The sequence below is a fragment of the Garra rufa genome, chromosome 1 (assembly GCF_049309525.1).
Source record: "Garra rufa chromosome 1, GarRuf1.0, whole genome shotgun sequence".
NCBI lineage: Eukaryota > Metazoa > Chordata > Actinopteri > Cypriniformes > Cyprinidae > Garra > Garra rufa.
The window spans coordinates 106,843,088-106,858,560 of NC_133361.1; the positions used below are offsets into that span (position 1 = coordinate 106,843,088).

The 15,473-nt window shown below is 45.0% G+C and overlaps 10 non-coding genes across 10 annotated transcripts; 7 read left to right on the forward strand and 3 right to left on the reverse strand.

Moving 5' to 3' along the window:
• Nucleotides 1-5,464: 5,464 nt before the first annotated feature.
• Nucleotides 5,465-5,579, reverse strand: LOC141290256 (U5 spliceosomal RNA). Its single transcript, XR_012340079.1, has one exon. It is a non-coding gene; the product is annotated as a U5 spliceosomal RNA (small nuclear RNA).
• A 1,676-nt stretch (nucleotides 5,580-7,255) lies between these two features.
• Nucleotides 7,256-7,328, forward strand: trnak-uuu (transfer RNA lysine (anticodon UUU)). The gene has a single exon. It is a non-coding gene; the product is annotated as a tRNA-Lys (tRNA).
• A 263-nt stretch (nucleotides 7,329-7,591) lies between these two features.
• trnas-aga (transfer RNA serine (anticodon AGA)) lies at nucleotides 7,592-7,673 on the forward strand. Its single transcript has one exon. It is a non-coding gene; the product is annotated as a tRNA-Ser (tRNA).
• A 155-nt stretch (nucleotides 7,674-7,828) lies between these two features.
• Nucleotides 7,829-7,900, forward strand: trnah-gug (transfer RNA histidin (anticodon GUG)). The gene has a single exon. It is a non-coding gene; the product is annotated as a tRNA-His (tRNA).
• Nucleotides 7,901-8,260: 360 nt separating this feature from the next.
• Nucleotides 8,261-8,375, reverse strand: LOC141288914 (U5 spliceosomal RNA). Its single transcript, XR_012339771.1, has one exon. It is a non-coding gene; the product is annotated as a U5 spliceosomal RNA (small nuclear RNA).
• An 838-nt stretch (nucleotides 8,376-9,213) lies between these two features.
• trnas-uga (transfer RNA serine (anticodon UGA)) lies at nucleotides 9,214-9,295 on the forward strand. The gene has a single exon. It is a non-coding gene; the product is annotated as a tRNA-Ser (tRNA).
• A 177-nt stretch (nucleotides 9,296-9,472) lies between these two features.
• trnak-uuu (transfer RNA lysine (anticodon UUU)) lies at nucleotides 9,473-9,545 on the forward strand. The gene has a single exon. It is a non-coding gene; the product is annotated as a tRNA-Lys (tRNA).
• A 263-nt stretch (nucleotides 9,546-9,808) lies between these two features.
• trnas-aga (transfer RNA serine (anticodon AGA)) lies at nucleotides 9,809-9,890 on the forward strand. Its single transcript has one exon. It is a non-coding gene; the product is annotated as a tRNA-Ser (tRNA).
• A 155-nt stretch (nucleotides 9,891-10,045) lies between these two features.
• Nucleotides 10,046-10,117, forward strand: trnah-gug (transfer RNA histidin (anticodon GUG)). The gene has a single exon. It is a non-coding gene; the product is annotated as a tRNA-His (tRNA).
• A 360-nt stretch (nucleotides 10,118-10,477) lies between these two features.
• LOC141290741 (U5 spliceosomal RNA) lies at nucleotides 10,478-10,592 on the reverse strand. The gene has a single exon (XR_012340205.1). It is a non-coding gene; the product is annotated as a U5 spliceosomal RNA (small nuclear RNA).
• Between the last annotated feature and the right edge of the window lie 4,881 nt (nucleotides 10,593-15,473).

Sequence of the window (15,473 nt, forward strand, 5' to 3'; positions counted from 1 at the left end):
CTCTTTTGGGAGAGGGGAATCACCAAAATGAAATGTTAGTTTTTCCTTGGTAGAGTCACAGACTGACTGAGAAGTGGCAGTGCAACATTTCACAGGACCAACATTTTTGTTTGAAGCAGGTAAGCTGTCATAGATCTCCTCAGGAGTGAAAAGCTCGGCAAGGACACAGTTGGAGGGGAGTGTCACGTCGTGCTCAGTTTCATTCCTAATCCACACAGGTAATTTGTGGGGGTTCTGCTTAGGCAAGGTGACAAGACAGCACTCCACAAAGATCCCACCCGGCAGGATAGATAATGTTGGCTGTTCAACTACTGCGCATTCTTCAAAGGAACTAGCCTTGACATTGCCCTCAAGAAGGACTCTCCCTTGAGCAGGTACCACTGGCTGCACTTTGTCGTTAAAGGTCACTAAACCCATTCTCCCCGAAGAGCTCACTTCTCGCCTGATCTTAAGGGTGCGAAGGAGCTGTCTATAGCCATAGACAGAAGACAGGTCATTTGGGTTTTTTCCGTGACAATGTTCATCATACAAGACATCAAGTGCATTTGTCCCTACCAATACAGGTAAGTCATAGTTAATGCGTAAGTCTGGAACTACTAACGCTAAAGTAGAAACTTCAGGCTCAGTTTCAACAAAACTCTTTGGAAACTTGAGGATGAGAGGTACGTAGCCCAAGTACGGAACATTTTGGCCACTAGCACCCTCAACATCCAGACCGTCAATGGGCTGAATGGGGTGTTCTGACAGATTGCTGTTGTAGAAGGAAGCAGATACAGTGGTCACTTGAGACCCAGTGTCAAGGAGGCAATTACAGTTAACCCCTGACACAATAACATCAGCTGTACATTTCTGTCCTACAAGTCCTTTAGGTAGCTTAATTTGGCGCTCCACTTTGTGAGGTTTACTGAAGGCTTTAGTCAAGGGTTTTGTTTTGGGACATTCATACTTTATTTCAGTTCCTGATAGTCCCTTCTCAGAAACTGAGTTCAGTTTAAATCATGCCTGTTTTGTTCTTCCCAGGCTTGTTGTTTTTGTCTCAACTCTTTACGTTTTATCTCAACTAGCTCAGGATTTGGTTTGTTACTGCAGGAGGATGCTATGTGGCCCTCCTCACCACACTTGAAACAATATCCTGGGCGAGGCTTCCTTGTGAGCTTTGACTCATCTGAGAATGAGGATTTTTCTTCAGTTGAGGCCTTGGTTTTAGACTTTAACTTCTGGCTTGGCTTAACAGAAGCCTGTCTTGAGCTGCTGCTTAAAGATGCTTTCAAAGAAGCTATTTGGGCCTGTAGCTTTGCAAGTTGCTTTTCCAGCTTAGGTGCATTAATGGGGGATGTCCTATCTGCAGCGGTTTCTGTGTCTATGTCATCAGTGACATGGTCTCCTACTGAAAGAGAATTTGACTGGGCTTTGGATTTAGAAACCCCTAAGTGCTGTCTCATGCGGCTGGACTTAGCAGCTTGCCGGTCCTCCTCAGTACGTAGCAGAAGAAGTAACTCAGAAAACGGGGGCGGGTTGTTTTTCTTCTGTTCAAGCTGGAGACTTGTGATTAGGCTGTTATTCCAGCAACCTCTACAGAATTGCTTCAGCAGTTGACGCTCTGACTCGCTGGCCGCAATGCCACCTCTTTTGACTACTTGACTCAGGGCTGTCTGCAGACGTTGCAGATACCCAGATGGCCTTTCACCCGAGTTCTGATTGGTGTTCAGGAATTTTGCAAAGAGTTCATCCCCGTCGTCGACAGTACCATAGGCGGAGTCGAGAAGGCAAAGGTAGTCATGGGGAGTAGAATTAGGCCCAAGGTGCTTAACCACATTAGCAGCAGGCGGAAGAAGGCTCTCCACTATCTTCCTCACAGTGTGTTTGTCAGACACGGTGGCATCTGTGAGGTGGAACTCAACATTGTTGCGCCATGTGTCATAGTCAGACTCTAAATAGGGACAAGGGACCTTTCCTGAGAACGGTCTGAGTTTGGTATGGCCATGATACTGAGCAGATATGTCGCTATTCTTAATAACATGTTCGACCACTACCTTCTGCACTTCCGGAGCAATGAGCTGCTCTGAAGGTAAGTAGAGGGTTCGTTTCCCATGTGAGGGGGATGGTGATGCCCCTGCACCGGCAGCAAATGGAAATGAGTCATGTGCAAGGGGGTGGATTACATCACCAACTTTTTTCATAGGAGGTTGGTTAACATTGGCAGGGGGTTCAGTTTGGTCTGGGCTACTAGCAGGCTGGGGTTCCTGGCTAACATTTGGCACATTTAATTCAGTTGTGTCATGGCTCTGGGTAGACTCCTGAATTCTAACTAGCTCATCTATCAAAACCTTCTCAAAGTCTGCCCCACTTAGCTTAGCAATATACCTCAGCTCAGTTAAGTAAGACTGGGTTAAGCTTGAACTTTTGTCAGCAGCATACAGCTCTGAGAGAAGCCGAATATGGTGGACAACATTTGGATTACTACTGGGTCTTTTACACGGCAAGGTTTCCCGAAGGAACTGAACGGCTTCGCCTGACTTGAATTCCACAATGGCTGTGTCTTTAAACTGGGGCTCAGAGCTAGTCACCTGAATTATCCTTCCAATTGAACCAAACTGTCCTAAATACTCCATAACTTCATTGTCTGCCTCATCACCAGTTACACCTCCTACTAAGACAGAATTAGGTACTTTTACGTTTTGGGACTGAATTACATCCATATTTAACCTTTGACAACAAGATAAATTCAGGCAAATTACCAGTGTTCACAGATGGAATGCAATAGAAGCGCCAAACTGCTCAACTTTCACTAAATAAGGACTCAAAACCACTCCTGGCTGGCTCGCCAAGTTTTGAGTAGCGCCCCCTAGTGCTAACCAATACCAGAACAGGGCAACTAACATCTACCTAGGTCCGGTGTGCGGTATGCCTTGAGTGACTCACAAAAGAGTTGTTATTGAGTTGAACAGTTGACAGTTTTAATGCCTCAGGCAACACAACAATAAACACAATGCTGTAATACACCAAGAATGAAAATAAAATAAAACAAAAATAGAGCTCTTTCAATAATAAAAGAAAATGTCCGTATGAGCTGACACTTCAGCTCAATGCTCCTTTAAGTTGAGGAGTATGAAATTGAGTTCAGAGTTCAGTTCCTGGTCCTGTTGTGTGTGTATATAAAGTTCAATACTACTACCCGGGTAGAGTTAATAGCTTAAGTGTGTTCTTATCTGTATCCTGTCTGAACGAAGCTAGTCCGATGTCCTCGGGGGCTGGTCCCACGGTTGGCCACACCGCTTTCATGACCATCCACCGTCACTCTGGGCTGGGCTCGCCATCTTGGATTCGTTTCTCTCGTAGTAGTCAAACTAACAAAAAAAACCAACCTACACAAGCAGTGTAAAGTAATAAGTTATTCTGTTCTATTTCTCCATTTCCAACATGAGATCTCATTAACTTATTTCTGTCATTTAGTCCATCTTACAGTGTATGACCAATGGCTAAAGACATACCTTGCTTACTGTGAAATGAATTACCACATGTAATGGCAACTGGTATTTTACCACTAAATACATATCATGAACTTCTATATATCACAATTTGCACTTAACATTGACAAATTAATTATTTATCATCACATTTATATGTAACATCCTTTTTCCTTAGCTGCTTTTAAGGTAACACACATCTTAAAATTAACGCTTTTCAACATACATTAAATTAAATTATCAGTGCTAACACATTTAACAATGTAATAAACCAAATCAAACACTGTAGTTGGCTACAAATCATTAGTGTGCCATTAATATTTAACTCCCTTAACTAAATGTTTTAATACCAACAAAAATGAATGTATTGCACTTTATTTTTTAACACTTCAACCAAGCTATAAATCCTCCTTAATACAATGCAACTATTAGCTTGGCACTTAGCCATTAATGATTAATGGTTAGCGATTAGCTAGCGATCTTTTGAGAGCATAAATACAATGATACAATATGCAACAAAGTACACTGAAACATTAGACAACAGTCTTATAACCCCGATTGATTTTTTTATGTTAAGTATCTGAACTTTACAGTGTTTTTTTCTGCTCACTCCAGTTAACAACAGGCTAGCAAAAGAAATGTTTAAACTCACCGGAGTTTCAAACAGCAACAACCCGACTGAGGCTGCTCCAATCGTGCTCACAGTTGATGCTCTACTAACGAAGGAGCTTATCAGTGTAGATACGTGTGTATAATCAAAGTTTCACACTATTATGTTGTGTTACATACCAGCAATTATTCACAGCTTACACACGGTTTCAGGAAGAGATCGACCAAGACATGAAAACTGCGCGTAGCACTCTCTACCAATCCTGATACAGTCTGTTTATGACGCTCTAGTGTACTGCGCTCTCTTGTGGGAAAACATAGAACTACACCTCTAAACAACATATATGGTTTTAGTAGCCCTATGTTTCATATGGGTTACATAAGGTTCTTTAAAATGAAGCCTGATTTACTTGAAGGACCTCCAACCTTTGCATATTGACCAACCCCCGTTCCCTGCCGAATCTTTTCAGAAACTCATTAGTCCGTCTATATTCGTCAAATGCCTATAAAACTTGTTCACTTTATCTGTAGGTTTACGAAGTTTAGCAGCGGGCAATATACTCGTAAATGCGGTGTTAATTCCAAACGTTCTCCCTCCTTTCCGAGCATTGGTGGTTCAGTGGCAGAATTCTAGCAGTGGGCGATATGATCCACGTAAATGCGATGTTACTGCCACATGATTTCCCATCCTTTTTTTTCATGTTCCCATTATGAATAGTAAAAAAAATTGTAATAATAGAAAAGTTGTCCAAATGATGACCCACTGTAATGTGTAGCATTCAAGATATTGGGAGACTCAATAAGATCAAGGCAGGTTGATTTGTTTTTTTCATGGAGTAGTGGCTCCTTATGCTGACGTCAGTGAAGTCCCGTCAGCTGGGGGCGAAGGACAGCAGGTACAGCTCCTCGTTAGTATAGTGGACAGTATCTCTGCCTGTCACGCGGAAGTCCGGGGTTCGATTCCCCGACGGGGAGACCCAGGTCTTTGCTGCTGCTGAACGACTCATCCAAAAGTTTTTGGTGCTGACAGAGGTCACAGAAGGAGTTCTGCTTCAACGTCAGCCAGAGCCATCGAACCCGGGTCAACTGCTTTGAAGGCAGCTATGCTCACCACTATACCACCAACGCTAGTGGCGGACTCCAGCTTTTAGCCTTCTGAAAAGAATGCTTGAAATGCACAAGTCACTGACAGGGCAAAAGAAGCTGAAGCCATCTTTGTTTGTAACCCGTCATGTACAAGAGAGTGCTGTTTTTCCATGCTGGCTAAAGAAATTTGAAGCTGCGAAGCTGGAAGCGCAAATGCTGCAAACACAGACCATGACGAGGCGCGCTTCGTTCCACTGCACGCTGGCGGGTGGCCAGATTGACTCTGCTTGACACTCTAGTGTAGCTCTGCTGTGAGCAGAGCCCCCAAAAATACAGGTCACTCGCAAAGGTTCCCCTCCACGGAAATCTTTAGTAAAAGGCGAAAGATTTATGCGCTGATGACGAGAAACTCGAGATGTGTCTCTATGCCCTTGGACCTGTGCGCTCACTGTGGTAAACCACTACGCTCACCAAGGGTAATCTAGGGTGCCGACACCTGACAACATGATTTTCGTCACCCCCCTCACTCCAAATGGGAGAAGTAAAAGTTATGAAAGTCCCTTCCCTCACCCAGTATTCACAAACCCGATCAAGGTAATGTCATCTCTTTTTTCATGCCCCCGTATTAGAGGCCAAAAAAAAATATTAAATGAAATAAAGCGGTCCAAATAATGACCCACTGTAATGTGTAGCATTCAAGATATTGAGAGACTTTAGCTCGTGGCGGGTCAATCTGGTATTTCATGGAGTAGGGGCTCGTTTTGGCAAGTTGGGTGCAGTCGCGTGTGCTGGGAGCGAAGAACAGCAAGCGCGACTCTTCGTTAGTATGGTGGACAGTATCTCCCCCTGTCACGTGGAAGACCGGGGTTAGATTCCCCAACGAGGAGACCTAGTTCTTTGCTGCTGTTGAACGACTCATCCAAAAGCTTTTAATGCAGACAGACGTCACAGAAGGAGTTCTGCTTCGAGGTCAACCGCAGCCAAAAACTGTGCGTTGGCCGGGAATCGAACCCGTGTCAACTTCTTGGAAGGCAGCTATGCTCACCACAATACCACCAACGCAGGCGCTCGGTGCCAGATTTAAGCGGTCAGATAAGAATGCTCGAATCCGGGTCATGGCAGCCCTTTGTCGTTGAGCGACGGGGACGTCCAGCTTCTTTTTGCCAACTCACCCTTCAGTTGGATTTTGCGCCTGAAGCTCGGCGGCATCCTGTGCTGCCCGCCTCGAGACGAGAGCAGGCGGTCCACATGCAGGCGTAGTCGTGGCCGAGAGGTTAAGGCTTGAAATCCATTGGGGTCTCCCCGCGCAGGTTCGAACCCTGCCGACTACGGTCGGGCATTCCCCCTTTTTGCCTTTAGCTTTTTGCGACGGTGGTTTGGCCTTCGCTCTCTCTGACGTAATTGCGTGCGGCCTTTGTCCCGTAGCTCCTGTGGCAAGTGAGCTTCTGCTGGGCGGCTTGTGGAGAAAGTGTTCTTATATAAAAAGTAAGAGGCACACAAAACACAAGAGCCTGGATAGCTCAGTCGGTAGAGCATTAGACTTTTAATCTGAGGGTCCAGGGTTCAAGTCCCTGTTCGACCGAAGGGCCATCTTCTTGTTGTCGCCCTCAGCTTGCAGTCGTGCCGGTCCAGCTCTGCCGTGTGGCGGCGTACGCTTAAAGATGTGATAGAGTGTTTGCTATGCTGCCCCTTCATGAATGTTTCGATGCTTGTGGTGGGCTGTTTTCCCCTTTAGGAGTTTTATGCTAGGCGATTTCAGTAAAGCGGTAGCCAGTTCATTGTTTTTTCAGCCAACTTTGAGGTTGACAACGGGACAGAGGACGTCGGGGCCGCCGTAGTCGTGGCCGAGTGGTTAAGGCGATTGACTAGAAATCCATTGGGGTCTCCCCGTGCAGGTTCGAACCCTGCCGACAACGGTCGGGCATTCCCCCTTTTGCCTTTAGCTTTTTGCGACGGTGGTTTGGCCTTCGCTCTTTCTGACGTAATTGCGTGCGGCCTTTGTCCCGTAGCTCCTGTGGCAAGTGAGCTTCTGCTGGGTGGCTTGTGGAGAAAGTGTTCTTATATAAAAAGTAAGAGGCGCACAAAACACAAGAGCCTGGATAGCTCAGTCGGTAGAGCATCAGACTTTTAATCTGAGGGTCCAGGGTTCAAGTCCCTGTTCGGGCGAAGGGCCATCTTCTTGTTGTCGCCCTCAGCTTGCAGTCGTGCCGGTCCAGCTCTGCCGTGTGGCGGCGTACGCTTAAAGATGTGATAGAGTTCACATAGAGTATTTGCTATGCTGCCCCTTAATGAATGTTTCGTTGCTTGTGGTGGGCTGTTTTCCCCTTTAGGAGTTTTATACTAGGCGATTTCAGTAAAGCGGTAGCCAGTTCATTGTTTTTTCAGCCAACTTTGAGGTTGACAACGGGACAGAGGACGTCGAGGCCGCCGTAGTCGTGGCCGAGTGGTTAAGGCGATGGACTAGAAATCCATTGGGGTCTCCCCGCGCAGGTTCGAATCATGCCGACTACGCTCTTTGCCGGTGCTGAGGAGAAGTGGCCGGGCCCTTTTCTTCCGTGTCCCTAGCACGGATTTGTGTGCCCTCTCTCCACGGTAATAAAAAGCGCCGCTAGTCCTTTTTTTTTCAATTCGGACAGCCGGCACCACCAGATGTGAGCCAGTGGGGCGCCGTGATCGTATAGTGGAGAGTACTCTGCGTTGTGGCCGCAGCAACCCCGGTTCGAATCCGGGTCACGGCAGGCTTTTTGTTCACTGAGCTCCTTTCTGCCACCTCCATTTTTCGTACGGGTGCGGTGCCAGTTAAACTATACCAACAACGCAGGCAGCAGAGGCTGGCTTTCGGGGTCAACAAAGAAGGCTCGAAGCGCACGAGTCACTGATAGGGCCAAAAGAGCTAAAAGCCATCTTTGTTTGAGCCCGTCCAGAGTTTTTCTCGCGTCATGGACGAGAGAGCGCTGTCTTTCCATGCTGGCTAAAGAAATTTGAAGCTGCGAAGCTGGAAGCGCAAAGGCTGCAAACACAGACCATGACGAGGCGCGCTTCGTTCCACTGCACGCTGGCGGGTGGCCAGATTGACTCTGCTCTTGACACTCTAGTGTAGCTCTGCTGTAAGCAGAGCCCCCAAAAATACAGATCACTCGCAAAGGTTCCCCTCCACGGAAATCTTTAGTAAAAGGCGAAAGATTTATGCGCTGATGACGAGAAACTCGAGATGTGTCTCTATGCCCTTGGACCTGTGCGCTCACTGTGGTAAACCACTACGCTCACCAAGGGTAATCTAGGGTGCCGACACCTGACAACATGATTTTCGTCACCCCCCTCACTCCAAATGGGAGAAGTAAAAGTTATGAAAGTCCCTTCCCTCACCCAGTATCCACAAACCCGATCAAGGTAATGTCATCTCTTTTTTCATGCCCCCGTATTAGAGGCCAAAAAAAATATTAAATGAAATAAAGCGGTCCAAATAATGACCCACTGTAATGTGTAGCATTCAAGATATTGAGAGACTTTAGCTCGTGGCGGGTCAATCTGGTATTTCGTGGAGTAGGGGCTCGTTTTGGCAAGTTGGGTGCAGTCGCGTGTGCTGGGAGCGAAGAACAGCAAGCGCAACTCTTCGTTAGTATGGTGGACAGTATCTCCCCCTGTCACGTGGAAGACCGGGGTTAGATTCCCCAACGAGGAGACCTAGTTCTTTGCTGCTGTTGAACGACTCATCCAAAAGCTTTTGGTGCAGACAGAGGTCACAGAAGGAGTTCTGCTTCGAGGTCAACCGCAGCCAAAAACTGTGCGTTGGCCGGGAATCGAACCCGGGTCAACTTCTTGGAAGGCAGCTATGCTCACCACAATACCAACAACGCAGGCGCTCGGTGCCAGATTTAAGCGGTCAGATAAGAATGCTCGAATCCGGGTCATGGCAGCCCTTTGTCGTTGAGCGACGGGGAAGTCCAGCTTCTTTTTGCCAACTCACCCTTCAGTTGGATTTTGCGCCTGAAGCTCGGCGACATCCTGTGCTGCCCGCCTCGAGACGAGAGCAGGCGGTCCACATGCAGGCGTAGTCGTGGCTGAGAGGTTAAGACGATGGACTTGAAATCCTTTGGGGTCTCCCCGCGCAGGTTCGAACCCTGCCGACTACGGTTGGGCATTCCCCCTTTTGCCTTTAGCTTTTTGCGACGGTGGTTTGGCCTTCGCTCTCTCTGACGTAATTGCGTGCGGCCTTTGTCCCGTAGCTCCTGTGGCAAGTGAGCTTCTGCTGGGCGGCTTGTGGAGAAAGTGTTCTAATATAAAAAGTAAGAGGCGCACAAAACACAAGAGCCTGGATAGCTCAGTCGGTAGAGCATCAGACTTTTAATCTGAGGGTCCAGGGTTCAAGTCCCTGTTCGGGCGAAGGGCCATCTTCTTGTTGTCGCCCTCAGCTTGCAGTCGTGCCGGTCCAGCTCTGCCGTGTGGCGGCGTACGCTTAAAGATGTGATAGAGTTCACATAGAGTGTTTGCTATGCTGCCACTTCATGAATGTTTCGTTGCTTGTGGTGGGCTGTTTTCCCCTTTAGGAGTTTTATGCTAGGCGATTTCAGTAAAGCGGTAGCCAGTTCATTGTTTTTTCAGCCAACTTTGAGGTTGACAACGGGACAGAGGATGTCGGGGCCGCCGTAGTCGTGGCCGAGTGGTTAATGCGATGGACTAGAAATCCATTGGGGTCTCCCCGCGCAGGTTCGAATCCTGCCGACTACGCTCTTCGCCGGTGCTGAGGAGAAGTGGCCGGGCCCTTTTCTTCCGTGTCCCTAGCACGGATTTGTGTGCCCTCTCTCCACGGTAATAAAAAGCGCCGCTAGTCCTTTTTTTTTCAATTCGGACGGCCGGCACCACCAGATGTGAGCCAGTGGGGCGCCGTGATCGTATAGTGGAGAGTACTCTGCGTTGTGGCCGCAGCAACCCCGGTTCGAATCCGGGTCACGGCAGGCTTTTTGTTCACTGAGCTCCTTTCTGCCACCTCCATTTTTCGTACGAGTGCGGTGCCAGTTAAACTATACCAACAACGCAGGCAGCAGAGGCTGGCTTTCGGGGTCAACAAAGAAGGCTCGAAGCGCACGAGTCACTGATAGGGCCAAAAGAGCTAAAAGCCATCTTTGTTTGAGCCCGTCCAGAGTTTTTCTCGCGTCATGGACGAGAGAGCGCTGTCTTTCCATGCTGGCTAAAGAAATTTGAAGCTGCGAAGCTGGAAGCGCAAAGGCTGCAAACACAGACCATGACGAGGCGCGCTTCGTTCCACTGCACGCTGGCGGGTGGCCAGATTGTCTCTGCTCTTGACACTCTAGTGTAGCTCTGCTGTGAGCAGAGCCCCCAAAAATACAGGTCACTCGCAAAGGTTCCCCTCCACAGAAATCTTTAGTAAAAGGCGAAAGATTTATGCGCTGATGATGAGAAACTCGAGATGTGTCTCTATGCCCTTGGACCTGTGCGCTCACTGTGGTAAACCACTACGCTCACCAAGGGTAATCTAGGGTGCCGACACCTGACAACGTGATTTTCGTCACCCCCCTCACTCCAAATGGGAGAAGTAAAAGTTATGAAAGTCCCTTCCCTCACCCAGTATTCACAAACCCGATCAAGGTAATGTCATCTCTTTTTTCATGCCCCCGTATTAGAGGCCAAAAAAAATATTAAATGAAATAAAGCGGTCCAAATAATGACCCACTGTAATGTGTAGCATTCAAGATATTGAGAGACTTTAGCTCGTGGCGGGTCAATCTGGTATTTCGTGGAGTAGGGGCTCGTTTTGGCAAGTTGGGTGCAGTCGCGTGTGCTGGGAGCGAAGAACAGCAAGCGCAACTCTTCGTTAGTATGGTGGACAGTATCTCCCCCTGTCACGTGGAAGACCGGGGTTAGATTCCCCAACGAGGAGACCTAGTTCTTTGCTGCTGTTGAACGACTCATCCAAAAGCTTTTGGTGCAGACAGAGGTCACAGAAGGAGTTCTGCTTCGAGGTCAACCGCAGCCAAAAACTGTGCGTTGGCCGGGAATCGAACCCGGGTCAATTTCTTGGAAGGCAGCTATGCTCACCACAATACCACCAACGCAGGCGCTCGGTGCCAGATTTAAGCGGTCAGATAAGAATGCTCGAATCCGGGTCATGGCAGCCCTTTGTCGTTGAGCGACGGGGACGTCCAGCTTCTTTTTGCCAACTCACCCTTCAGTTTTGAATTTGAATTTATTAAAGGATAGCCCCTTGAGATGTAGCATCTCATTTTCAAGGGGGTCCCTGAACAAGCATAAACATAGGACACACATCATCAACAATACACTACATTACATTGTAGACATACATAACATGACAATACAATACACCAAATACAGACATCTTGCTCACACACTCCCACATATCACCCCCACCCCCATAATTTTAACAGAATAGAAATATTAAATAACATAGTAGGAATAACGAAATAACAAAATGGAGAAAGAAAGAATAACAATGGAAGAATCAATTAAGTAATTAACTAAAAACAAGAGCAGTTTGTTTTAAGATGTAAATATAGTGACCTCCTGAAACAATGTAAAGAGGTAATAGAACGCAAAGAAAGAGGGAGATTATTCCAATCAAATGGGGCTTTATATTGGAATGACCTTTTACCAACCTCTTTAGAGAGTCTAGGAACAAAGAAATAAGGGAAGTTAGTATGTCTAAGTGGGTATGGGGAGTTGTATGGAATCATAAGTTCTTTTAAATAAGGAGGACAATTCAAATAAATACATTTGAAAAGAAAATGGAACCAGTGAGATTGCCTTCTTAATTTGGGTTGTAGCCAGTTCAGAGAATCAAACATGAGGCAATGATGTGTTCTAAAAGGACATCTCAAAACAAATCTACATAAGGAATTAAATAATATAGTCAGAGATTTAAGGTGAGTGTCAGAGGTGTTTTGATAAACAACATCAACATAATCAATAAGTGGTAGTATCAGTTGTGTGATTAACCTTCTTCTGACATGAAATGTGAAACAGTTGATTGAACGGTAAAGTGAAGCGAGACAACCATATGCTTTTTTAACAATGTAATCAATGTGAGGTTTAAATGAGAGTTCGGGATCAATCCAAAGTCCAAGATATTTAAATGAGTCAACTTTGTCAACAGGGGATCCATCGGAAAAATAAATATGAAAATCAACTGACTGGGATTGAAGATGACGTATACTAAAAATCATACTACATGACTTCTTTTTGTTCAATACAAGTTTGTTCTTGCAGAACCAGTCTTGAGCCTTATCAAAATCGGACTGTAGAGAATTCTGGATCTGCACTATATTTGATTTAGAGGTGTATATGACAGTGTCATCGGCATATAAGTGGGTCTGACAGTTGGAGCAAATTTTAGGCAGATCATTAATAAATACAGAAAAAAGAAGCGGACCCAGTATGGAGCCTTGTGGAACACCCTTATCAATAGTTAAAAAGTCAGACTGATGACATTGAAAAACAACACATTGACGACGACCATGAAGATAAGCATTAAACCAGAGAAGAGCATTTTGATCAAGACCAATTGCAAAGAGTTTGTCAAGTAGCAGATAGTGGTCAACCAGATCAAATGCCTTAGATAAATCAATGAAAATTGCACCAGTAAAATTACCCTTATCAAAGGAGGTGAACACATCATTTGTAAATTTCAACAAGGCAGTGGTAGTAGAAAAATTTTGTCTGAATCCTGACTGAAAAGGTGATAGAATATTATTTGAGTTTAAGTACTGCGACAGCTGGTTAAAAATAAGCTTTTCAAAAGTTTTTGCAATTGTGCAAATAATAGAAATAGGGCGGTAATTATTTACATTAGATGGATCACCTCCTTTAAAAACGGGAGTGACCTTGGCACATTTCCAGATCGAGGGGATTGAACAGGTGGACAGAGACAAATTAAACAGGTCAGCAAGAGGATACATCAGGACATGTGCAGCAAGTTTAACAAATTTAGCTTCAAGGCCATCAGGACCAGCACTAGTGTTATCTCTCAATTGACGTAAAGCAAGAAAAACATCGTTGGGCAAGATCTTTTTAAAGGAAAATGAATGGTCAGAGAAGGTACTAAATGAGGGGCTGGCGGTCCAATAAGAATCAAAGTGAAAGGAATTACAGATGGAAGAAAAATGACGATTAAAGGCATGAGGAATAAGTGATGGGTCAGAGATAGTTTCATTATTAAGATGAATCTGAGGTAGAACATTTTTGTTATTTCTGTTGAGAACGAGGTTCAGTCGTTTCCAGAATTGTCTTGGATTGTAAAAATTTTGTGACAAGCTTTCCTTGTAATAATTAGACTTTGCGTTCCTGGTTTTGACTGTACATTCATTTCTAAGTGATCTGTAAGTGTCCCAATCGGTAGAGTCCTTAGATGCACGATATTTAGCCCATGCTTTATCCCTCTGCTTAAAAAGATTAAGGAGTTCTGAACTAATCCAAGGAAGGTGCATACCTTTTACTCTGACAGTCTTCATCGGAGCATGTTTCTCAATAACGGAGTTTATTTCGGAGTAAAAGAAGTTCCATGCTTCCTCAACGTAAGGAATTAACTTAAATCTATCCCAATTAATAGTAACCAAATCATGGATGAAATTATCTTCATTAATATGTTTACATTGTCTAAATATAATAGATTTAGGAGGAGAGCGTGGAACTTTTATTTTCCAGACACAGAATATAATAGAATGGTCACTTAAACAATCAGACATGACTCCAGACTTAGCTATTCTGTCAGGATTAGAGACCAGAATCCAGTCAAGCAGAGATGAGGATCTAAGGTCAACTCTAGTGGGTTCATTAATAAGTTGTGTGAGATGTACACTATCAAATAAGTTTCTGTCCATATGAGAGGAGCGATGAAGCCAGTTGCTGTTGAAGTCACCCAGAATAATTAATTCATTATGGCTCCCAAGAGAATTAATGGTAGATAAAATGCACATGGTAGAATCAGCAGGAACAGAGGGAGGCCTGTAAATATTACCAATTGTTAGCCGTTTGTTTTCATGAAAAATTATATTGATGAAAAGACATTCAAAATTTACTGGCTCAACAGAAGGACTGATATGGCAAGAAACTAAGTTTGATGCGACATAGGTTGCCACGCCTCCACCTCTAGAGGACCTATCAGCTCTGTATAACACAAAATTTTCAATTTCTATCTCATCATCTGTGATGTTATCATGAAGCCATGTCTCAGAAATAGTAATGATGTTTGGTTTATGAAGAGTAACCCAGGCTCTTAATAAATAAATTTTTGAGACAAGACTCCGAATGTTTAGGTGAATAATCTTCAGTCCCTTCACTAAATCAATTGTATCTTATGGAAAAAATGACAGTTCAGGTGAAAAAAGTTTGAGTGGGGGAGATAAAGAGAGAGTGGGGAGCAAGAACAAGAATAGACAGAACACACACTTACAGACAGACATACAAACGCACACGCACAATGTAACGACTCCATGAAAAGGTCTTAAATCAAAGACTCAGATTGCAGTGTTATACAAGTAGAAATAAGGAAGGGCCCTATTTAATTCAAAGTAGTATGCAGACAAAAATAAATAAATAAATCATATGGCCTACATTTGAATATCATGTAGCTTATAATCATACAGCCACAGAGAAACAATGTGGGACACCATTAACAAAGGTTATAAGGCCATATGGGCATCAAGGTACAATAGTAAAGAAAAAGACAGCAGTCGTAAGGGCAAAAGTCCGTTTGCGACAGCATCGCGACAGTATCCGCTGGAACCAGGTAACATGACGTCACTGGCGGAGCAGTATACGGCAAACATACAGTGGAAGCTCACACACAAGTGATATGCAGCGGATCCATGGCAAAAAAGTTAGTTAAGCAAGTAACAAAACAAAAAAAGTGAAAAACTAAGAGGCACCAGGGAAGAGTAACAACTCAACAATGTTCCGGTTGTGTGGAGAGATCCAAAAGTGAAAGTTTGCAGTCAGGAATTGGATATTAGCTGCCAAAATTAGCAGGATGAGTTATTCACTTTTTTTAGAGCTGTCATGGGGACGGTCCGGTGGAATCCATGGATCTATCCGTGGTGGAGTCACTGAAGAAAGTCTCTGCCTCATCGGCGCTTCTGAAGAACTTTGGTTTTCCATCCACAATAACTCTCAGCGTACAAGGGTAGCGAAGAGAGTACCTGATGTCCGCATCCCGAAGTTTCTTTTTGACAGTATCAAACTGTCGACGTTTGTTGATCAGAGCAACGCTGAAGTCGGGATAGATGTAGATTCGAGCTCCCTGAAAGGTGAGCTCTCCTTTCTCCCGTGAAAGGCGTAGAA